The sequence below is a fragment of the Pantherophis guttatus genome, chromosome 7, assembly GCF_059756535.1.
Source record: "Pantherophis guttatus breed Tessera chromosome 7, ASM5975653v1, whole genome shotgun sequence".
NCBI lineage: Eukaryota > Metazoa > Chordata > Lepidosauria > Squamata > Colubridae > Pantherophis > Pantherophis guttatus.
Window position 1 is genome coordinate 56,789,166 of NC_142069.1, and position 25,660 is coordinate 56,814,825.

The 25,660-nt window shown below is 44.6% G+C and overlaps 1 protein-coding gene and 1 long non-coding RNA gene across 4 annotated transcripts in view; both read right to left on the minus strand.

The window, feature by feature from the left end:
* The window catches only part of YAF2 (YY1 associated factor 2), a 90,149-nt gene that overhangs the window by 12,377 nt on the left and 52,112 nt on the right, over positions 1-25,660 (minus strand). The gene's annotated exons all lie outside the window — the stretch shown is intronic.
* Positions 727-17,649, minus strand: LOC148112864 (uncharacterized). Its single transcript, XR_015728765.1, has 2 exons — positions 17,597-17,649; positions 727-938 (listed from the first exon to the last, which is right to left on the minus strand). It is a non-coding gene; the product is annotated as an uncharacterized LOC148112864 (long non-coding RNA).

A 25,660-nucleotide genomic window follows, 5' to 3' on the forward strand; every position in this document is an offset into this window, starting at 1 on the left:
AGAGAAATATTTTATAGTACATATTTTCTAGGCAAAAATTTTCTAGAAAAATAAGTATCCAGTAATAATAAATACAAAAACTAAAATCCATAGCAACCAAGGAAATTACATAGGCAACGAAAACTAATATATCCAGGAGATGGATCCTTTCATGTACCCATGCCTGAGAAACAGATCTACTGAGCCTTACAAAAGACCAGTAAAGTTGAGACCATCCTAATATCCAGAGGAAGAATGTTGGGGCGGGGGGGGAGGGCACTATAGGAGAAAAGACACACCTTCAGAGCCCCACCAACCAGCATCCTTAGCTGATGGAATCTGAAGCGTGTCCATCCTGCCAAGGATGGTCCCTCAAGTAACCCAGTCCTAAGTCATGAAGAGCTTTAAACCATTACCTTGAATTGCATTCAGAAGTACACTGGTAAGCAATCCAGCATACAAAATAGAGGTTTAGAATGCACCGAGCAGGGTGGATTTGATTTAAATCAAACTGATTTAAATCACGATTTACATCACTAGTCAGTAAGGCTTGATTTAAATAATAGTTTTCTACATAAAGACTAATTCTTGCTGGTATAACTTTAATATGCAAGTAGATGAAGATTTTTAGAATAACAACTTTTCATATTAGTTTTTTTTATCCCCCGTTTAATAGGTTAATCATTCATATTTGGACAACTTTTCTGTTGTACTTAGGAAGGAGAAAAATAATCATTACCTTAATAATAACAATTTAAATAGATTTATTCAACTGAAACAATAATATTACAGCATATGTTATTTGCTTAAACAAACATCCATGTTTGTTAACTAATTTGGCTAAACAAAATATATATATTTTAAGAAACTTAGACTGTCAGCCCAGCCTACACATGAAAAACTTAAATACTGTCCTCTGTAGCTCACTCGTCATCTTCATCTTCTTCTTTGTTCATAATCTGGAAAAGAAAAACAAGCTTTCCTGCTTTATCGGGTCCCAAACGATTTCTCAATTTAGAATGAATGAGTCCAAAGGAAGAGAATATTCTTTCAACGCCTGCAGAAGAAGCTACTGCTGTTAAAAGTGAAATCATTACTTGAACAGTCTCTAAATCCAAGTGCTTAAGTAACTTTTTTTTTTTTCTTAATTTGATTTATATGCCGCCCTTCTCCGGAGACTCAGGGCGGCTTACAATGCGTTAAGCAACTTCCACCAGTTCACTGGTGTGACTTTCTTTAAAATATCTTCAGCAAACATATATTTCTTGAATGGTTCCCCCTTAGCTTTGAAGTTTATTATAGTTGGCATTACAGATGGATAATTGCTGGATACCCATGTCATAGCTAACTCCTCTTCCTCAGCACTTAAGTTTTGACCCTGATACTGGATATTGACAATATTTGCCAAAAAATGAGCTGGAGACAGTACTTGTCCCATTCATTTTTTTAATGCTTGTAATTTAATTCTGTCCATGTGTAGTTCTGTTTTTAAGTGTTCACTCAGTTCCTTCCAAATTTCAACAGCATCAGCAATAAAACAGCTATTTTTCTGTATTTTGTTTAAAGCTTCAGAGATGGGTTTCAGGATGCTCAGCATATGTTCAACATTTCTCTTAAGCCCAATGTTGAGGATTTTGGCTTGGACAGTGCCATCTATTTTATCTCGACTTTCTTCACAAACTGTCATCAGAATAGGCCAGTTCTTGATATACTGCTCAAAACAGTCCACCACAGAGTTCCATCTAACATCTTGTGGGAGCGTTAGCTTGGTTCCACCCATCCTTTTCAGAGCTGCTGCAGCAAAATGATTGTTACGGAAGTATTTAGCAATTTCAACAACATTAGTCTTTATTTCTGGAACACTTAAGTCTTTGGTTAAGAGGTGCAGCAAATGAGCACTGCAACCATATGTTATTAGCTTTGTATTCCCTTCCTGCTCTTCTAAATTTCTTCTCATCTTGGATACATTTGCAGCATTGTCTGTGACCAAACTGCGTACTAGACATTTGAATTTTTGTTCACATGTTATTATAGCTTTTACTGCCACTTCTTGTAAGTATTCTGCTGTGTGTGCATTTCCTGACATATCAATTGTTTGTGCAAGGAAGACTTTCCCTTCTTCTGTTGTTATACAAGCACATACAATAGGATCTGTCAGGATTCGGTGTCGTCTCAAATAAACTGCATTTCAAACAAATAGTCCTTGATCAAAATCTTTCATTTATTAGGCACAACAATCGAATCTCCGACTCAGTTGCAGCCAACACTGACTTCCTGGTCCAAACCCTCCCTTTCCTTTCCCCACTGCTCTGCTTCTCATTGGCTATCTTCCAAGTCACTCTGCTGTTATCTACTACTTCAGCTCAAAGGAATTTCCCCCCTCCCAACCCATCTCCTAGGGGATAGTATCTCCAGGGAAAATAAGTAGGTGAAAAGTCAAGCGTCCTCTTGCCAGATGCCCCCACCTTCTCCTTCTTATGTCAGCACTGGAGTGAATGCAGCTTGGAGTGCTGACATTACTGACAGTAATTGTGGACATTACTCCACCCATCAATACTTAGGTTAACAATTCTACCCTCCAGAGCTGTTGCACATTGCTCCATTTCTCTGTCATACACTTTATCCAGCAGTTTCCCTGCAACATCTGCTCTGCTGGGTGGACTGTATCCTGGTCTCAGTGACTGAATCATATTAATGAAATCTGGGTTCTCAGTCAGACGGAAAGAAGAGTTCGTTGCATAAACAAACTGGGCAATTTTTTCATCAATTAACTCTTTTTCTAATCTGCTAGTTTTTATCACAAACTTATCTATGGTGGTTCCAGGAGGGAAGGGTTTTTTCTTTCTTTTAGGTGATAGTGATATGTGGCTGTGGGTGTCTGATGATGATGATGCTAATGAAGCACTATCCTGGATGGGTAACTCTGAAACTGTAGAACAGGAGGATGGTAATCTTGAAGGTGGATAGTTTCCAAAATCCATGAATTCCCCTAAACAAAAAAGTCAATGCTGTTATTTTATTGTTTATACAATTTCTACTTATTGTACACAGCACTGCCCCAAAAGGAATATTTGCTTTTCTTCATAACTGTACCAAATGACAGTAACATGCAGTAATAATAAGAAATATAATTTTGCTCAAACATGACAGTTCAAGGCAGTCTTTAGAAATATGATTCAATAAAAATGTTTACCAACCTGAAGATCCTGCCTGTTCAAATGTGTTTCTTTGGTCATCTTCATCATAGCACTTCTCATGATGTTGCCTCATTCGGGCCACCAGGCCTTGCATTTCTTTGTTGCGATGTTTGCAGTTTGCACGCATGCCTGCCTTACCGATAGGTAAAGGAACTTCATTAAAATATTGCCAAACTGGGTCTCTTTTACGGCCTGCTGCCATTATAGGTTTTTTCCTCCAAGGAAAGAATGTGATAAACCTCAGGTCATACACACAAAAAGATCCAAAGACTTGTCTGTCTGTGGCGGTGCAGTATTGTGCTCAGAAAGTTTCACTTTCATTTTGTACTGCTTGTCTGCTTGCCCCTTCCTCCTCACATTAGTTTCACTTTCTTCTTGTGCAGATCTATTCCACTCCAAACAATCAGAAAAATATTGTTTCTATTCTATTCACTGAACTTCTTGAAACTTAGCACTGAAGGGGTTGATTCTGTATTCATAGTTTGTAGAACAATAGGATTAAGGTCTTTTTGTCAACTCTGTTCATGTTATAACATTTTTGCTGTGAAGTAGAGGCATGTGATCTCTGCTGAGTCAAATTCAGTTTTGAGAACTGCAAAAGTAAACCAAGCATCTGTGATAATATCTTGTAGGCAGAGAAACTGCCCAATAATGTTACAAAAACCTCTGGAAGAGCATGACATTGTGAATGGATTAATGGAATTTATTTACCAAAAAATTTAAACATATACAGCCTTATTCTACATAATTAAAAAACTAATCTTTATTTCATGATGGAATAACCTTTGGATGGTAATATATTTTCCTCAAAAAGCATTTTATTTAAAAAAATCCGATTTAAATAAAAAAAATCTGATTTTTTTGATTTTTTAAAAAAAATCATTGATTTTTATCCACCCTGGCACCGAGTAACCAGTGCCATTTAAACTTGTACTGCTGCATTCTAAAGCAGTTGAAGCTTTCAAATGCTCTGTAATAATAGTCCCATGTTTAATCATGGTAATGATATTGATTCATTATATGTCAATCAGAAAAGTAATATTTAATTAAAATGCTCCCTCTACTCATCAGTAATACAATACAATTCATAAATGCAATTCATGATCAAGACAGTTAAGAATAGATCAAGTGGCTAATGCTGGGAAAGATTGAGGGCAAAAGAAGAAGGGGACGACAGAGAAGGAGGTGGCTGGATGGAGTCAATGAAGCAGTAGACATGAGCTTAAATGGACTCCAGTGGACAGAGGTAGAGGACAGAAAAGCCTGTAAGAACTTTGTCCATGAGGTTGTGATGGGTTGGACACGACTTCACAACTAACAACAACAAAATATGTCAGTAGCCCCTTTCTTTAGAAAAACAGCAACATTCTTGTCAGCTACAAAAAAATCCATTTCTGCCAACTTTATATTCATTTCAATATCCAATAGAAGTCTAAGTTTTATCCTAGTCGGATAAATATTCAGGATAAATATTCTGAAAAGGAATGTACTAGAACTTGGGTCTCCCACTTTTAATTCATTGCTGCTACAACCCATTAGCTTTCATCATTGGGATCAGTGGTATTGGATTGCCCTATTTGTTAACAAACAGTAGCTCTATCTTAATAGATTCCCTGAGAGAGTCAGGTTTATATCTGATTTTTTTTATATATAGAGAGGGTTATTTATTTGAAATTGTTATGGCTGCCTAATTCATAAGACCATTGGCAGTCTGTAAAATTGTATTAGCTAGTTAAATTAGCTACGGCCCTCCATTCCAACAGACCCTGATCTGCTTATAAAATCTACTCTAAAGTTGACACAATTAAAAACATAAAGAAATCAAGATAATTAAATAAAATGGGTGTTGGTCTTACCTGAACGCCATTTCTAGTAGAGCTGGAAGAGAGCATCCAGGAATGGGTAGTAGCTCTATATCTTCTGCATGGAGACTGCACACATGATCTTTATTTGCATATCTGGTCACTCCTCCCTCATCTGGTGATTTCCCAGTTCGGCAAAGGCATAGCGATAAATAGACTTGTGACCTGTAAAATAGCAGCCCCTCCCAGACTGTGGACCAGACGTTAGTAAGGGTGGGGCTGGATGCACTCTTCCATCTCTACTAGAAATGGCGTTCAGGTAGGACCAATGCCCATTCTCCCTAGAGCTAGATCGAAAGCATCCAGGAATGGGACATACCAAAGCCAGCTTGTCCCCTATGGGTGGGAGCAGTTTGGTCCTAAGTCCCCCTCGACACTATGAACCCTCTGGAGGACTCGCCTCCCAAAGGCTGCCTCCGCTGAGGCAAAGGAGTCCAACTTATAGTGCCAAATAAATGGAGATGGGGAGGACCATGTAGCTGCTCTGCACACTTCCTCAATAGAGGCTTGTGTTGCCCACGCCACTGTCGTGGCCGCGCTTCTGGTGGAATGCGCTGTTATGTGTCTAGTTGTTGGTAGGTTCTGAACCTCATACCTTGGCAATGCAAGCTCTAATCCAATGACCCACAGTTAAAGGAGTGACTCTGTGTCCTAGTATAGATGGTTGAAAGGAAATAAACAAGGATTCCATCTTCCTGAAGGAAGACGTGGGCTTGATGTAGATATGGAGGGCCCTTCTAACATCGAATGTATGCCATCTCTGCTCTAGGGCATGTCTTGGGCCCGGACAGAAGTTGGGCAACATCAACTCCTGTGCCCTATGAAACCATGAATTGACTTTAGGGAAGAAAGAAGGGTCCAAACGTAGGACTACCCTGTCCATGTGGAAGATGCAGAAGTCTTGTCTCACAGAAAGAGCCACCAGCTCCGAAATCCTCCTGGCCGATGTAATCGCTACTAGGAAGGCCACCTTCAATGAGAGGAAACGTAGACTGGCTGATCTTAATGGCTCAAAGGGACTCTCCGTCAGGGCCTGTAAAACCTTAGTTAGATCCCAGGTGGGATACCTGTGAACCACAGGTGGGCGCAAGTTAGAGGCACCCCTGAGGAATCTGCACACTGTGGGATGCTTAGTAAATGACTTTAAACCTCCACATGATAAAATGGAAGACAGCGCTGCTATCTGTCTCCGGATGGTATTGGGTGTTAATCCCTCCTGGAGGAACTCCAGGATCTGTGCCACTGAAACCTCTGAGGGACTGGACCCTGATCTAGAGCACCAGGAGCAAAATGCCTTCCCGGTCGCATTATATATCCTGCCCATGGACTGTCATCTGGAGGCTTGGATAGTTTGGATGACCCTGGAGAACTTCTCCCACCTCAGGAACCTCCACTCAAGTGCCAGGTGGTCAGTTGGAGCCACTAAGACTCCAGATGGACCAAGTCCCCCTGGCTGAGGTATATTCTGTCCCGAGGTATCCTCCAGGGTTGTCCCATTGACAGGTGGACAGGTCGGCAAACCATGGTCTCCTGGGCCAATAGGGAGCTAACAGGATCATCTCCACCTTTACTGTGAGTACCTTCCTGATGACTGTTGGAATTAAGGCAAGAGGAGGAAAGGTGCATAAAAGGCCTGGAGGCCATGGACTGCATAGGCCATCCGTCCCTTCCGCCCCCCGTGACCTGAACCTGCTGAAGAACCTTGGCAGGTGTGTTAAGGGTAAACTGCCCTCTGCAGAGTAAAGCGACGGACCAGACAGCGTTGCAACACAGATATTCTCAGACTCTGAACGTTGTTAGAAAAATAAATAGTCTTTACTTGTTGTAAAACAAACAAACCTGGCTTCTCATAAACAAAGATGACACTTTCAATACAAAACAAAGTTTGCTTACAGTTCTAGTTCCGTAACACCGTCACAGTATCTTTAGCAGTAATATCACGAGCAGGAGTGAGCAGCAGTGAATGAGCTTCCTGCCTTCCTTTTATTTCTGTTTTAACCACTTAATCAATTAGTCATCTTGTAGCAGTTAAAGTTACAGTACATATTATCTACTCAACCGTAGGATAAGGATCCAACAAGGTGGGTGTATTCTGGAGAGGCAAACCGATCTATAACTGGCCACCCGTAACGAACTGTCAGCTCCTGGAAAAGTGCTGGATGCAGACGGCACTCTGAATGGTCCACTGTCACCCTGCTGAGACAATCTGCCTGCACATTCAGGACCCCCGAGATGTGCTCTGCCCTTATGGACTGAAGATCTCTCTGCCCAGTGCCCCAGACAATCTGCCACTGCCATGAGGGGCCTGGAAAGAGCCCCCCCTTGGCAATTGATGTGGGCTTTGGCTGTCACGTTGTCTGTTAAGACCAAAACATGTTGTCCCACCATGGCTTCCTTGAAGCTCGAGAGCCAGATAAACTACCCTGAGCTCCAGCCAATTGATCATGTGAGACAGGTCTGCCTGGATCCACCGGCCCTGTGCGTTCTGTGACTGGCAATGGGCGCCCCAACCATAAAGGCTGGTGTCTGTCATTATGGTCAGACAGTCTGGCTCCTTGAACAGGCATCCCCTGGTGAGAGCCTGTGACCTCCACCACTGAAGTGACTGCAGTACTTGTAGGGGAACTCTTACCCTGCCCTGGGAGTTGCTCCTGCCGGATCGTTGGTATGACAGGAGAAACCATTGCAGTGCCCTGGCATGTAGTCGTGCCCATGGTACGATGGAGATGCACGACATCATCCTCCCCAGGAGCTGCGACAGGAGTGCGAGTGGTACTGTGCCCATGGCCTAATTGTTACAAGCTGTCCTGTATCTCTGGAGAGAGAGACCATGCATACAGATGTGTCTATTATGGCTCCCAGATGGAGCAATCTGGTGATCGGAGAAAAATGACTTTTCTTGTTGTTTATTGAAAAGCCATGATCTTGTAGGACCTGGATTGTGATACTTAGGTCTACCTCTGCCTGGATTGCTGACGAGGACTGAATCATGATGTCATCCAGGTAACGTTGGACCCTGATTGGTATGGATTGAAGGTGAGCCACCAGAGCTGCCAATATCTTTGTAAAGGCTTTTGGTGCTGATGAGAGGCCGAATGGCATGGCCTTGTATTGATAGTGCTTTTCTGCATACGAGAAGCAGAGGAACTGTCTGTGAGCAGGTCTGATGGGTATATGGAGATACGCCTCTGTGAGGTCTATGGAGGTGAGGAAATCGCCCTGTTGTATACTCCCCAGTATTGATTGTATTGACTGCATTTTGAAGTGTTTGTACTCCAGACACTTGTTATAGACGTTTGAAGTCTAGAATAGCTCTGCACCCGCAAGAGCTCTTTTGCACCAAGAACAGTATTGAATAGAAGCCTTGTTCCTGTTCTTCCTGAGGGACAGGTTGAACTGCTTGGATCTCCAGCAGATACTGAATTGCTGAGTCCATCAGATTTCTTTTGGCTGCATCCCTGGAGACAGGGCAGCTGATAAAAAACTTTGTGAGGGGGTGGGGGGTGGAGAGAAACTCCAGAGCCAAACCTGATTGCACTGTGTACCCACTTGTCAGATGTAGTAGTCTCCCATTGATGGAAATGGAGGTTGATCTGACTGCCCAGATGCAGACCGGCCCTGTGGTCATTTTGAGCGATGATAAGGACGACTTCCTGCTCCACAAAAGGGCCGCTTGCCCTGAAACTGCTGGCAGCTCTGGAACTCAGACCTCTTCGTCTGTCTGTCCTGTCTGCCAGAATATGGCCTCTGGAATTTCAACTCCCGACTCTGGGGTATGAGAGCCTCCTAAATTAAGGTGAGAATCTTCTGTCTCCCCTCTGGTAAGGGGAGGGCATGGTTTTGCCCCTGCCCTTGGTCTCCACCAGGATGGGATCGAGGGATTCCCCAAACATGTTATTGCCCATGAAAGGAGCCGAAGCCAACTTCCACTTGTTTTTATTGTCAGCCTGCCAATGATTAAGCCATAGCAGGTGATGGGCTGTTACTGAAGAGGCTAGTGATCTGGATGCGAACTTGGCCGCATTCAAGGTGGCATCTGCTGAAAACTCAGCTGCAGCCACCAGCTTATTTATATCCTGATGAATTCTCACATCCTCTGGGGGAATCCTCTTCTGCATCTGGCGAAGCCAGAGCAAGAAAGCCCTATTGAAGAAAGAAGCTGATGTGGCAGCCTTAATTGCCCAGACAGCAGCCTTGTGGGCCTTTCGCAAGGATAATTCAGTCTTTTTGTCCTCTGCCTTCAAACAAGCTATTGCCTCAGTAGGCAAGAGTGCTACTGAAGTCATGGCAGCCACAGGTCTGTCCACTGTGGGTACCTCCAATGCTTCAGAAAGATCTGAGGCTACATTGTAAAGCTTCCTTTCAGATCTAGACGGAGGCATGCCAGTTCCTGGATTGGTCCACTGCCTTTGAACAACATCCAAAAATAATTTGGGCGATGGAATTACCTGAGTTTCCACCGTGGGCTTGGAAAAGAGCAAATGACCTGAATCCTCAGGACTCTGGGTCGATTCTGAAATTTGGTCAGGATCCACATTCGTTATGGCCTTTGTCTTACACAGTAATGACTTAAATAAATCCGGCTTTAAAAGGCCCGTGAAAGGCGATGGATCCGGATTCAGCCCTTCATCTTCTGAAAAGGTCTGGAATTCCTCCTCCTCAGCCGAGGATTTCACACTCCTCATGGAATGAGCAAGAGAAGTAAGATCCCGAGGATCCAGCCAATCCTCCTGAATCATGAGAAGGTAGATTCCTCTGCTGCAAGCCTGCAGCTATTCCCTGCGTAATAGCTTAGGAAATAATCTCTTTTAAATGTTCAGGCAATTCTGAACCAGCTTCGTCCACTGGGCGGATCCCTGCCGCAGTAGGAGTAAACGAGGCTTCTGGCCTGGCTCTTGGAGGAGGGATAAGCTCCACTGATCCTGCTGCAGGCAAGTTAGTGCTTGCAAGAGAAAAGGCTTCAGCTTTATCCAAAACCTCTCCTAAGGTTGGATAACGTCCCCTAAGGTTGGACGACTCTCTGGCGCCATCTGGCGATCATTCCCTGTAAGAAGCAGTTTGCAGAGGACCTGGATCATTAACAGGAGCCAATGGTCTTTCTTCCTGAGGGTGGGAAATCTCTGCCCCTCCCACAGGGGAACCTCCCTGATCCAGGCTTTTCTTAGCCTTCTGAAACTTAGCCAGCTCTTTTCCTATAGCCTTTTGGCGCCATTTTGCATCCTTGTTAGCCATTTTGGAACCTCTACTGCTCTTAGATGCAGTTGCATGGCTCCTGCTTGTAGCTCCCCTTGCTGCCACTCTCTGTCCCGATGAGCCCAGCTGTGGAATTGGGGAAGAACTAGGGCCAGCTCCCTTGCCACCCGCTGTGGTCTGCTGGCTAGAGGAGGATGCATGAGATGCCATCTCCCTCTTTTAGTATAGGCAGGCAGACCCACAATGGATAGCTGATGCCGCAGCTCAAATCGTGCTCCCGCTGCTTCACAGTATGCCCCAGATGCCACTTGGCAGTAACTGAGTCCCCTTCCGCCCTTCTGGCAGGAATGCCTGGGCCTCCGCTTGCCAAAGAGCCGGATCCTAAATCTAGGCCCTTACCGCTAACTGCAGTTGGCTGGGACCTTGGCTGATCAAAGCTGGAAAGGAGGCAGCTAATTGGTGGACCAAAAACTGCCTGATTGCTGAAGTGATCCACTGAAGAAGGAAAAATATTTTTGTAAAGCTCATGATTGGAGAATCCAGCCCAAAGGTGTACTTCTCTCTAATACGTCTCTTCTGCGTGAAGACTGAGCTGAACTGGGAAATCACCAGACGAGGGAGGAGTGACCAGATATGCAAATAAAGATCATGTGCTCAGTCTTTCTTCTATCACAACTGTTTTTTTTTTTTTTTTTAATTTGATTTATATGCCGCCCTTCTCCGAAGACTCAGGGCGGCTTACAATGTGCTCAGCAATAGCCTTCATCCTTTTGTATATTTATACAAAGTCAGCTTATTGCCCCCACAAACTGGGTCCTCATTTCACCTACCTTAGAAAGGATGGAAGGCTGAGTCAACCTTGAGCCTTGGCGAGATTCGAACCCTGCAGTAATTGCAGGCAGCTGGTCTTAAGCAGCTTAATAACAGGGTGCCTTAAACCCTAGTACTACCAAGGCTCTTATGTTTTATGCCTCTCTGAAAGATCTGTAATTGGTTTGAATAGAATTATGCACTTGATTGGGCAGGTGGTATGTCACCAAAACAAGTCAGGAATCTTCGGGAAGACTTCTCATCTACCTATAATTATTTTTCTTGCATGGAGGAAAATATAGCATTTTATAAAAGATTTCTCAAAATACGTAGAATCTCTTAAGAAAATAATTTTTGAGTTAAAAACTTATATTTACATTTTATTTTTATTCAAAATCATTATGTTTAGTGCTAGTACTGATGATGTTACCTAGTATGGGTAATGAAACATCTGTTAAGGAAAAAATCAAGCTCAGAGAGCACCAAGGATCCCTCATTTCATCCCTGAGCTACAAATATTCTTTAGAGTTAATATTATATTATTTCTGCTAATTAAATATGCCCATAAATTTATACTGTTTAGTAAATAAGATGTTAAGAGTATACATCTGAACATAATTAGGCACACTTAAAACTACTCATTGAAATGTTATGGGACCACAAATAAAACTACTTAGAAGTACTTAAGCTATTTATTTCCATGGCTGCTGGAATTAGGTCGGTTTGCTAAAATTCACTCTTGTAGTTCTTTTCAAATCATGCACATCTGGCAGAAAATCCAAGCTTTAAAGAAGTGGAAATAATATTTAAAGAATATTAAAATATCTGGATGAGTATTTGTTTGAAGATATAGCAATTATATTATCTATTTGTTAATAGTTGTTTATAATTCAAACAAGATATTTATCACATTTTTGACCACCCACTTCCCTCACAAAGAGATATTACCTGTGTTTTAGCAACTTTTGCTGGTTAGAACTGATTTGAAAGAAATAGTTTGGACAGTATTAAGCTATCTCAATATTAGTAGCCTTTAGCGGTCAGTGTCATTGTTCATAATCATATGAGTTGCTTGCTAACATCTACTGCACAGAATGCTAATAGCATTTCACTACACTTTTGCACAGTGATATCTGCCAATACAGACTTTTGAATAATTCTTAGTAGCAGTGTCCAGGTTTTCCTACTGTGTTTCTGTATGTGTTCAATCAACAGATTCTCTCTCCCATAATTTTAAACTACTTTAAATGTAAATATGACTTTTCCTATTACTTTACAATCATTTATAAAGCACTATGAAGTTGGTTAAAAAACCAATTTCAAAAATATAAAACATGACATATAGTTATAAGAAAAGTTTGAATGTGTTCTGGTCAAATTATAAATCTCAGTAAATTGCTAAGTAAACAAAAACTGATGATTAACCCAACATGTACAAAGCAAATTTCTGCAAATTTGAAAGCATGCTAAGTATTTATACAGTCAATTTCCATTAGTTTCAGTAATTCTATATAGTTGACCTGAATACCGAATTAGCAAATACTGGAACCTCAGCTGGGAACAAGAGTGTGGGTGACTCAAATTATTTTGCATGTCTGTGAAAGTGCCACAAGTCTTGATTTTACAGTGACAAGTAAATTTTAGCAAGGAGGTAAATTCACAAATATGAAATCCATGAATAATGAGAATTAACTGTACCTGTTTACAGATTCAGAATAAATAGTAAATATGTCATGCAAAAGTTTGAAGTTTCACTCCATATTTTAAAGCACTACATTTTGCATAAATAGCAACCTCCAAACATTTCCTGTAGCCAAAGCCAAGCCGTATTATTTCTATTTCTACTTTTGAATTATTCCCTGCTTTTCTTCCAGAAGTTGCTGAAGTTTCTTCTTCTTCAACTTCAATTGCTTTAAGTAAATAAATTTATTTTAATATGAGGAAATCCAAACAAGATTTTGTATTATTTAGTTCTAATTCAATTATCAATTGTATTACTTGCAGTTTTAATCATGTCTTTTATTTCTCTATATAGGTTTCTAAGTAAATGACACACTTACCGTGTATACTCGAGTATAAGCCGAATTTTTCAGCACATTTTTTATGCTGAAAAAAGCCCTCCTCGGCTTATACTCGAGTGAGGAAAAAAATGCCTTTTCCCCTGCAATCGTTTTGGCTCCCAGGGGGGCTTCCTAAATGTAAAATGGGGCGTGGGGAGGGTGCAGCGCCCCTCCCCCGTGCCCCTTTTTGGCTCCCAGAGGCTGCAGGGAGGCTTGCTAAAGGTAAAATGGGGCATGGGGGGGCAGTGCGGCGCCCCTCCCCCGCGCCCCTTTTTGGCTTCCAGGGGCTGCAGGGAGGCTTGATAGGGGCACGAGGGGGGTGCCTAGCAAGACTCCCTGCAGCCCCCTGGAAGCAAAAATGGGCTGCGGGCGGGGGGGGGGGGCTTCAAGGGAGAAAGAAACAAAGAAATCCTTATCTTTTAGGGAAATCCCCATGTGCACTGAGCTTGAGTTGAGAGCTTATTGTAATTGAGAGCTTATTGTAATTGTAATTGAGAGCTTATTGTAATTGGCTGCTAGCTATCCTTGCTCAGGCTAAGCCGGGGTGGGCAAATGTGGCCCTTTTGCAACCTGTGGACTTCAACTCCCAGAATTCTCCCAGTTTGGCTGTCTCAGGAATTCTGGGAGTTGAAATCCACAGGTTGTAAAAGGCCACATTTGCCCACCCCTGGGCTAAGCTAATCAATAGTGGAGCTCTAAGAATGCCAGATGAGAAGGAGAAAGGGAGGGAGAAAGAAAGAGAGAGAGAGAAGAAAGAAAAAGACAAAGGAAGAAAGAGAAAGAAAAAAGAAGAGAGGGGGGGGGAATGCAGGTATCTTTTAACAGAGGCTTGAACTTGCATGAAATTAGATCAAGCCCTACATCACTTAACCCAATGTATCAGATTAAATTGTTATTGAATTATTTTTGGTATATATACTACATTCTCCTGTGTAATTTAGTTATAGTGTAAAACTGGTTTATTGTGTCTCAAAATAAAAGGGAGATCAAAAATCCAATTAGTGCCATGTAAATTCTGGAATCCCCAAAGACCTTTCCCATTGTATTTATTAAACAAATTTATATAACTACCCAACTCATATACAGTACTTTTAAAGTTATTGTTGATACCATATTGTTTTTGTTGATCCTCTTTTCCACTTACTGAGCTAGTTTACTGTTTTTTTTTGAAATCAATATTCAAAAACATTTAACCTACTGATGCCTCAATTAATGTAATTTTATTGGTATCTATTTTTATTTTGAAATTTACCAGTAGCTGCTGCATTTCCCACCCTAGGCTTATACTCGAGTCAATAAGTTTTCCCAGTTTTTTGTGGTAAAATTAGGTGCCTCAGCTTATATTCGGGTCGGCTTATACTCGAGTATATACGGTATTTCATTACCTTATAAAAGTAAAGTTGCATGACCTTGACCACAAGCAAGAATGATGATTATGTATAGGGAGTGCATATGGAAATGTGGTTCATAAGCATTATGTTTCTTCTTCGCTCAGGGAATATTATCCTAGGATAGACACACATGCAGAATATACATGATCAAGTCTAAAATGCTAATAGTCTTTTGACTATTAGCATAAATTAGAAAAGAGAACAAAAACCGGACTATAAGAAAAGCACTAGCAAAATATAGCTATTTAAGAAAAACTAATTGATAGTATGCATTCTGATATAAATTATTTATGAAAAGCACAGATAAAAATTCATAAAACACTTGTACCCAGTGTTAGAAATAATATAACAATTTTGGAACTTTATTTTTTATCATTGATATTTTGTATTCCAGTTCCTTGCATACCTTCTCAATATTCATACTATTTGGATCTGAGCAGTCATAAATTATGAACACTATACTCTCAAAAATATGTACACTATGAGATATTTAAGTTCAAATGTAACAGATTCCTTGGCTACAAGAGTTTTGTGAGTCATCAATCCAGATGTTTAGAACTAGCCAATTTTTTAAACGAACTATAATTCCAAAATTCAGAAGGGCCTTATCCTTAACTCATTTCAATACACTCCCCACAATGGTCATGAAGGGAGATGTTAAGTTTATTCTTTGAGTCTAAATTTTGATTTTGCAGCGCCAGAGGCACTGAAATCAAAGTTCATGTAACTATATTGTCAGAACAATATTACTGTGATATTATCAAAACAAAATTTTATTTTATAGTCTGTAAATCTGTAAAGGTTAATGAGCTAATGTCAAATTATGTATCATCTTATTGCTCTGTTATGTTCTTCATATAGAGGTAGTACTCAACTTACAACCACAATTTCAATCGCAGAGATGCAGTCATAATGCAAGACATCAACTCTCCTAACTGCCATTAAGTGAGAATCGAGGGTTGTTAAAGCAGAGGGTGGGGGGGTCCCTCAGAGTGGCAAGGGAGGCCCTGGGAGACCCAGCACAGGCAGCATGCAAATTAGGAGCGTGCTGCAGTTGCAACCTCACCCTGACCTAGCCGTGTGGTGCAAAGCTGATGCACACCAGGAAACCTAACCACCATTCTGGCCTACCAGTACTTAAAGTTGCAGGGTCACTGCAACTCCCCCACCTACTTATCTTCCCACCTGATCTTAGCCCTTTTGGTTGACCTGCACAATGTTATTCAGTGGTGACAGCACTGGGGCTGGGGCTGAAGTAGAGGCCCAGGGCCTTCAGTTCTTTCAACCAGCTGCCACTAGCCCCATCCTTTACTTCAGCCCAAGGAGTGTTACTATCACTGAGAAATGCCATCTCAATCCTTATATCACGGCTAATCACACCAGCACCATTGTAAAAAGCCCCCGTTTCCCCGCCACTCTGTGCTTCACAGGTTCTGCCATGCCCTTCTGACCTGTGCCGCTTCACGCAATTTTCGTAGTCACACATCCCATTCCTTCTCCAAGCTATGACCCATTTTTGCAATCATTCAGAAACCTTTTAGTCTTTCCCAACTCTTGCAAGAATGAAATGTGCAGTTTGGAGAATGGCAGGAGCCTCATTCTTGCAGTACTTCAAAAAGCTGTTAAAGGTTTCTAATACAATACAGTATGAAGAATTGAATTGATTTAAAATTTCTGCTAAAGATACAACTGGCCTCAATAATAGTTTCCCCTGACTACTGTGTTAGTGAGGCCTCTCCTTGGATAGATGTGTCCTGGCTGCAGATGTTTATCAATATTCTGGCAATAATTTGACCAAATTTGCACATATGCAGGGCAATCTTAAAATACATCCTGGTGATTTTAATACATTCAAATACTTTTTCCAACTTACAAACTACTGCTATTCTACAATTCTTCACTAGTGGTCTATTATTTTATTTTGATGTATGTGCATGCATGCATGTGCGCGCACACACAGACTCATGGAACAGATGCAATGTCATTTAACAATTCTTCTGAGTGTCACTAAAAAAAGGAGAAAGAATGAGAAAAAATCTTTAATGCCTAAGTTAAAAATATTATTTTATTTACTTATCTAGTTTATGTAGCCACTCATCTCACCAGAAGTGACTCTGAGTAGTGTAGAACACAGTTTAAACAATGAATAAATCCTTAACACTATTAATCATTATTATAAAAAAAGTTTAAAAGCTATAAAAAACAAAACAAACAGGGAAATAACAATTAAGGGATTAAAATAATAATAAAACCACCTCACAAATTCACCCATTCCTTAGGCTCCTCAGGCTTGCTGGCATAACCAGACCTTAAAGGACTATTGGAAGCCAGTGGAGTTCTAAGATGTCTCTTTTCTCAATTCCATTTTTCTTAGTTCCTCTACAAATCACAGGAAGTGATGAAACCCATGAGAAACACAAGAGAGAATTAGCAGAAGTGCAATCCAATCCAATGCCTTAGCTGCCAATTATTCCAAGAGGCAACAAAGGCTTCATATGGACCGTGCAGACCAGCAGGAACAACCCCGACTAATCTCTAAAATTTCTCTAGATCCTTCAGTCAGCAGGGACGGACAATCTAATGGGGTCTGTCTCCCTGCAATGGACAGTAATGCCAAAGAACCCTAGAGTAATCAAGGTGTGATCTAACCATGAAAAGGGGCACACTAAAGCTACCCCACTTAAATATCACATAGCTACTAATTTGACAAGAACACCAGATCCATGTGTGTGAGACCACTGTCCCATGTCAGGCTCCGTCTATAAGTTTTGGGAAATTATTGACCTCCAAGATAAAATGTGTGTCAGCATCCCAAGTAATGCACCCACTGAAATCAGAACTCCGAGGCAGGTAGATTCCTGAAAGGATATGTTTATTAGATACATCATATCGGCACAGCAAGTGAAACCCAACTCTGAAAGTTCCTGTAGTATTCACCTAAATAAAAGTAAAAGTTCTCCCCTCCCCAGTGTCATCAGTCACATTGTCCAATGAAGGACAATGGCTCCTCTCTTCCTTCACCAGCCACCTGTTACGATGATCTTGGTTCCCATAGGAAAACTTTTTATTTTGACTGTAAACTGGGATATCTACTTCCTCCTCACCTTCCTCTCTCAGGCTTTGTGGCAACTGAGTCAGCACAAGATGGCTTCAGCCAGGTTTGCTTCAGAATTGACAGTTGGACCTCCCCCCTTTAATTGGAGAGAATTTCCTGAAAAATTGAAACGAAGAGAAATTAGTTTTTCAATCACTCCCCTCCCCCCAGAGGTGCCTTTGACTTTTGAGGGTGTTTATTGTGAAATTGCTGAATTAAGTCTATCTGCTTTTACAGCCCAGCTCTTTACCCAAGTGGCTTCAGACAACAGGTACCCGTTCCATTGCACTAGGTATTGGAGTCTTTCTTTGTACAGTATGGAATCTAGGATTCATTTTATCTCATAATGTGTTTATTCCCTGTACCGGTCTACTGGCCTCAGCTGAGACCTGATTGCTGGCTTTAACAAGCTGCTGTGGAAAACTGGATACACTTTCTCTAGCAGGTGGGGAAGCTTCAACTCCACCATGACAAGATTAATAATCTTCACGATGGGGAAAGGATCTATGAATGTAGGTTCTAGTTTTCTGCAGGGTAATTTTAGCGTTAAATACTTGGTGGAGAGGTAAACCTTGCTCCCTATTAGAAAGGGTGGTTGGGAGGACCTATGTTTGTCGGCTTGCACTTACGTTTGCTGGCTTTTGCAGCCTCCTGAAGGGCTTGTTTTATAGTCTCCCATGCTGTCCTCAGTGACTCCATCTACTCATTTAAGGTCATGGAGGAAGGAGTTTCAGCATAGGGATGAACTCCATGCCACTGGTGATTTGGAAAGGGGTTAACCCAGTGCTACTGTGCACTGCATTGTTGTATGCTACCTCAGCAAATGGTAGCAGGTCTGTCCAGTTAGTTTGTTGATAATTAACATAGCACCTTAAGTATTGTTCTACCACTGTGTTCACGCATTCCGCGGTTCTGTTAGTGCTCAGATGGAACACAGAGCTAAGCCCCTGGGAGGAGCCAATGGACTTTATAAACTCCCTCCAAAATTTGGCCATAAATTGGATCCCTGGTCAGAGATAATCCTCCTAGGAACTCCATACAGCCTATAAATGTGCTTTACGAATAGTTTGGCTAGCTTGTGGGCTGATGGGTGACTGGAGCAGGTTACAAAGTGGGCTTGCTTAGAGAAGAGGTCAATCCTCCCAGGGGGAGGGCCTTCTCTGTGAGGGTTCCAACCCTTTGGAATGAACTGCCCCCTGAGATACGAAATATCCCTGATCTCCATGCTTTCCGCCGTGCCCTCAAAACCCTGATGTTCCAACAGGCGGGGCTAAACATATGAACATGTGAATGTTTTTAAAATGTTATCTAATTTTAGATTCTATTTAATTGGGCCAAATTATGTTATAATAATAATTTTAATTAGCAATTTTATGATGTTTGTGTATCTATATTTTTCTTGACTGTACACCGCCTTGAGTCCTACGGGAGAAAGGCGGTATAGAAATATAATAAATAAATAAATAAATAAATCACTGTCCAGATGACCATATTTCCCCCACTCTCAGGAAGCTCTACTATAAAATCCATGGCTATTTCTTCCCATGCGCAGGAAGGGCCAGCTACTTGTTGGAGCAGTCCTGGGGGCTTCCCTGGTTGTTTCTTCATTGTGACACATGTAGCACAGCTTTTAACATAGTAGTATGTTAAGGGAACTTTCATCTTTGGCCACCAAAATTGCCTCCTGACCAAGTGCAGGATTTTCTGGAAGCTGAAGTGGCCTAACTGTTTGACGTCATGGCTTCTTTGCAGTACTTGCAGAAGCAGGTTGTTGGGGACATACAGTTTAGAGCCCTTTCAGGCCAGTCCATCTCTGAGGGTTAGTAGCTCCTTGTTGTCCCGGTACCAAGGATCGGTGGGTAGCTCTGTTTTTAACTGTTGAGTCAAACCCCCTCCATTAGTTTTCCGCCTTTAGGCTTGCTGCCTGGTGGTGGCTTGTTAGGCTTGCTTTGGGGGCAGGGGGGGAGGTATCATAGTGTGGACCACCTCCTCAGGCTTGTTGTAATGTGACATTCGTGACAAAACATCAGCTAAAAGTTTTCTCCACACTCCAGGATATATTTTAAAGTGGAATTGAATCGGTTGAAGTACTGTGCCCACCGGACCTGCTTTGGTGAGAGTTTCGGTGGAGTCCTAAGTGCCTCCAGGTTTTTGTGGTCCATCCATACTTCAAACGGCTCTTAGCTCCCCTCAAGGAAATGGTGCCAGGTCAGCAGAGCCCAGCAGACTGAGTATGATTCTTTTTCCCACACTGATCACCTCCTTTCAGTCTCTGTTAGTTTTCTGAAGGTGTATGCACATGGTTGCAGGTTCCCCTCCACATTTTTTTGGAGACGACTGCAACCACTGCTACATCGCTGGCATCTACTTGGATGATGAATGCTTGGTTCGGGTCTGGGTGCTTAAGGATCGGTTCTTTGGCAAACAGTCTTTTGAGCATCTTGAATGGCTTTTGGCATTCTGGGTCCATTTCAGGGGTTGACCTGGCCGTGGTTTCACTCCCCTCCTCCAGTCTTTAGTAGCTCAGTGATTGGGAGGGTGATCTCAGCAAAGGAGGGAATGAACTGTCTGTAGAAATTAGCGAAGCCCAGGAAGCTTTGGAGCTGCTTGCAGGTTCAAGGCGGTTGCCAGTCCAGACTGGCTTTGACTTTCCCTGGGTCCATCTCTACCCCATCACTGGACACACGATACCCCAAGTCCGTGATGGCAAACCTATGGCACATGTGCCACAGGTGGCACGCAGCGCCCTCTGTGGGCATGCTAGACATTGCCCAAGTTCAGCTCCGCCACGCATGCACGCATGCTTCCCGCCAGCCAGGTGGTTGTCGGGTCTCTGCCACGTATGTGCAAAGGGTGGGGTGCATGTGGGGGCCCCGTGCGCACATGCACGGGGATAGGGCATGTGCAGGGCCCACACAATTTGAGGGTTTGGGCACACGCAATCTGGAAAAGGTTGGATACTTGGTCCAGAAAAGGTTAGCCATCACTGCCCTAAGTAGCCTAAGCTGGATTTATGGAACTTGCACTAGACAATTTGGTATACAGGTTCGCCGCTAGGATTTTCTTGAACACCTGGTGCACCAGCCTGATGTGCTCTTCCAGTGTCTCAGTGAAGATGAGAATGTCATCAAAGTATATGAGAATCCCCTTGTATAGGTGTTCATGCAGCACCTCATTAATTAGTTATATAAATACTGTGGGGGGGGAGGGGCTGCAGCCCAAAGGGCAGGACTTTAAATTGGAAACTCCCAAGGGGACAATAAAATGCAGTTTTCCACGTGTCCCCTTCCTTAATCCTCACTCGGTAGTATGCCTCACGCAGATCCAGATTGGTGAAGATTTTTTAACTTTTATAGGTGAACTAGCATGTTGTTCATTAGGGGGAGAGGGTACATATTTTCCATGCAGCCTCCATTAATTTCTCTGAAATCAACACACAGCCCCATTGACCTATCCTTTTTCTGTTTGAATAGCTCCAGTGTGGACACCCTAGACATTTTTGGCGCCACCACGAGGTGGATTTTTTCCCAGTGCCCATCTCTAGCCTCACCAGTTCGGTGAGGAGTGTGGTGGGGGCTCCCCCTATCAACAATCCATTGACTTCCTCAAATCTTATGAGTCAGGTCAGGGTTCTCACCCTGATTCCTAGCTTCAGGACAGTTTTAAGCTGATTAGGCAGCAGGTGCACCCCGAGTCTATTATGGCCTCTACACCCCCCTTGGCTCTGAATTTTGGTGCTATGATTTTTCAAGGGGATGGCAACGGGGTGCCTTCATTTATCATCGGGTCATCCTCACCCTCACTGTCATAAGATTTTTAAGGGATTTTAAGGGGCGAGAGGGTTGTGTGGGTTTGGGGGTTAACTTACGGGGGGAGGGGTCCGGCCCAGCTGTCAATGGGGCCACGGAGGGTGCGGATTCTGGGGGTAAGGGGGACATTAGAGTCCATTCTGTTGAGGGCCTTTCCATCAACGCGTTGTGTGGGAGGGGCAGATATGGCGGGAGCAGGGGGCTGTATCATGTGTTGGGGGCGCGCACTCGCTATCTTTGAGCGGTGGCGCGCCCCGGTCCCCATAGCCCTTCTCGCACCCCAGGCTGTTCAGTCTCTCAGGGCCCGAGCCTTCGGCTGCTGTTGTGCAATGCCAGGTCCGTGGTAAATAAAGCCCCTCTCATTTGTGATCTTATTCAAGAGGGGGGAGCGGACCTGGCAGGTATTACGGAGACCTGGTTGGGCCAGGAGGGGGGAGTCCCCCTCGTAGATATGTGCCCATCAGGCTTCCGTGCATTCCATCAGCCGAGAGCCCAGGGCAGGGGCGGGGGTGTGGCGGTTATTATAAAGGAAGGTCTTGATCCGAGGGAGACCACTGTTCCACAGATAGCCGGATGTGAGTCCCTTTTTGTGAAGTGGGGCCGTGGAGTACAGATGGGCTTGTTGATCACGTACCTGGCTCCCTGCCACGTGGCAACGGCCCTGCCCGAGCTGCTCAACGTCATAGCCAAGGTGGCGGTTGGTATCCCCAGACTTTTAGTCATGGGGGATTTCAACCTGCCATCTATCGGTGAAACGACTGAGGTGGCTCGAGAGTTCATGGCTTCCATGACAGCCATGGATCTTACTCAGTTAATTCATGACCCTACTCACATAGGTGGACACACTCTGGACTTAATTTTTGTCTCTGGTCAGTGGTCGAGTGGCCTCGATACAGGGGATATAGTCATCGAACCCTTGTCATGGTCTGACCACTCGCTCCTTCAACTGGACTTTCTAACCACTGCACCTCGCTGCAGGGAGGCGGGACTGACCAGGTGGTTCCGCCCCAGGCGCCTGATGGATCCTGATAGGTTCCAGATGGAGCTTGGGCCATTTCCTGAGACTCTGGCTCATGACTCAGCTGAAGACCTGGTGGCCGCCTGGGATAGTGCGGCCGCTGGGGCTTTGGACCAAGTCGTGCCTTTGCTCCTTGGTTCTAGCTCCTTGGTTCACCTAGCTCCTTGGTTCTCCGAGGAGCTGAGGGAGATGAAGCGCCGGAAAAGACACCTGGAGAGTAGTTGGAGGACCAGCCGCTCCAAATCCGACCGAACACTGGTGAGGTCTCATATTAAGACCTACCTAGCTATTTTGACGCTCTTATCGCGTCATCAGATAATCGCCCAGCCACCCTGTTTAGGGTGACCCGCTCCCTTCTCCATCTGGAAGCGCAGGATGATCCCTTGCAAGGTCGGGCTGAGGACTTTGTGCAGTATCTGTATGACAAGATCGCTCAGATTCGGGAAGGCCTGGCCTCTGACTGGGTAAGTCCGGACGGGATGACTGAGGCAGGTCTTGAGAGTGTTATCTGGGAGGAGTTTGATCCTGTTGCTCCCGAGAACGTGGACAGGATCCTGAGACGGCTGAACGCGACCACATGTTTATTGGACCCGTGCCCCTCCTGGTTGGTACTGGCTTCCCGGGAGGTTACACAAGGCTGGCTCCAGAGGATTGTTAACGCTTCTCTGAGTGAGGGGGTCCTGCCGGTCGCTTTGAAAGAAGCGGTTGTGAGGCCCCTCCTCAAGAAGCCCTCCCTGGATCCGGCTATTTTGGCTAACTATCGTCCAGTCTCCAACCTTCACTTCGTTGCGAAGGTTGTTGAGAGTGTGGTGGCGCGGCAGCTTCCCCAGTACCTGGATGAAGCTGTCTATCTAGACCCGCTCCGGTTCGGTTTCCGGCCTGGGCACAGCACAGAAACGGCATTGGTCGCGTTGGTGGATGATCTCTGGAGGGCTCGGGATAGGGGTTGTTCCTCTATCCTGGTCCTGTTAGATCTCTCAGCGGCTTTTGATACCATCGACCATAGTATCATGTTGCACCGGTTGAAGGGGCTGGGGGTGGGGGGCACCGTTCTGCGGTGGTTCTCCTCCTACCTCTCTGACTGGTCGCAATCCGTGTTGACAGGGGGGCAGCGGTCGACCCCGAGGCGCCTTGTTTGTGGGGTGCCACAAGGGTCGGTCCTCTCGCCCCTTCTGTTCAACATTTATGTAAAGCCGCTGGGCGAGATCATCCGTGGCTTTGGGGTGGAGTTCCATCAGTACGCTGATGACACTCAGCTGTACATCTCCACCCCAGGCCACCCCAACGATGCCCTTGAAGTGATGTCCCAGTGCCTGGAGGCCGTGCGGGCCTGGATGGGGAGAAACAGGCTCCGACTCAACCCTTCCAAGACCGAGTGGCTGTGGCTTCCGGCATCCCGATATAGCCAGCAGGTGCCATCACTGGCTATTGGGGGCGAATCACTGGCCACCACGGAGAGGGCTCGCAACTTAGGCATCCTCCTGGATGCACGGCTGTCTTTAGAAGAGCATATGACGGCCATGGCCAGGGGGGCTTTTTATCAGGTTCGCCTGATACGCCAGTTGCGTCCCTTTCTGTATCGGGACTCCCTACGCAGGGTCACTCAAGCACTCGTCACTTCCCGCCTGGACTACTGCAATGCTCTCTACATGGGGCTCCCCTTGGGGTGCACCCGGAGGCTGCAGTTGGTCCAGAATGCGGCCGCGCGGGGGATTATGGGAGCGATGGGGCGCTCACATATAACACCTCTCCTGCACGAGCTGCACTGGCTTCCTGTGGTCTTCCGGGTGCGCTTCAAAGTGTTGGTGACCACCTTTTAAGCGCTCCATGGCTTAGGGCCGGGGTATTTGCAAGACCGCCTTCTGCCGCCAATAGCCTCCCACTGACCGGTTCGCTCGCACAGAGAGGGCCTCCTCAGGGTGCCGTCAGCCAGGCAGTGCCGGCTGGCGACCCCCAGGGGGAGAGCCTTCTCTGTGGCAGCACCTGCCATCTGGAATGACCTGCCCCCTGAGATACGCACGATATCAGACCTCCAGACTTTTCGTCGGGCCCTGAAGACACACTTGTTCCATCTAGCTGGGCTGGCTTGATCCCTTCTTCTCAGTTTTTTAATCAAATTTCGGTTTTAATTGGGTTGTTTTAAATTCGGGCCAAAATTATTTCTTTTTTAAAACGTTTTTAAATTTTTGTATGCTATGTTTTATCCTGGCTGTACACCGCCCTGAGTCCCGCAGGAGAAGGGCGGTATAGAAATATAATAAAATAAATAAATAAATAAATAAATAAATAAATAAATAAATAAATAAGGCAGTAGCTGCCGGACGTTCCCAGCTGGAGTTCTCTCCCCTTCACTTGGGGGAGGGGAGAGATCTCAACAGCCTGATGGGCAAACTTCCCCCTCTCTCTTGGCTTTTTGGGGGGGCTTCTTCTCCTTGGCAGGTTCTGGTGGATTCATACTCGGTTGGGGAGGAGCGAGGCACGCAGCAGCCCAGTGGCCTTGCTGGCCGCAGTGAAAGCATTTGATGGGTGGTCCTGAAACTCCGCTGGAGGAGTCTGCAGCTTGACTGGAGGTTGATCATCTCTCCAGTTGTTGCTTCTCTGGTTGGGCCTTTGGCTTTGGCTCCATGCTGCTTGCATCATTTGAGCTCGAGGTCCATTGCTACTGCCATTCGGTAGCACTCATGGATCTGATGACGGACCCCTAGGTAAATGCAGGCATTCAGCAGCTCACAGTCCAGGCCCCTTTAAAGTAGACAAGTAGCCTCTCCGGCCGCTGCCGCAGTCTACCAGCTACTTGTCAGAACTCTAGGACATATTATTTGGTGAGTCTCCCCCTCTGCTTTAGTTTGTAGATCTTGGCTTCAACTTGCAGGGCCTGGGAGTCATCCTCAAACCTAGACTTCAACTCTTGAAGGAAGGTGTCGATGTTCCCCAGCTCTGGTGCATCCTTCTCATAGAACTTGGTCACCCATTCAGCTGCCTCGCTCTCCAGGTTCACTGTCAATGTGCAGACTATCGCCCAGTCACTCAGGTATTCTGCCATGTGATTATCTAGGTGAGCGCACACCTGGTTCATGAAGAATGCCAGTTTCTCCAGGTCCCCGTCAAAGGTGGCTTTCATAGTGGGAGGTGCAACTGGGCGAGGAGGTGGTTGCGGTGGCAGCCAAGCCAGAGGCCAGTAACTGGGAGCCTAACTGGCCCCAGGGTGGTATGCCTGGGGGAGCCTCGCCAACCTGGAGGGTTGGCC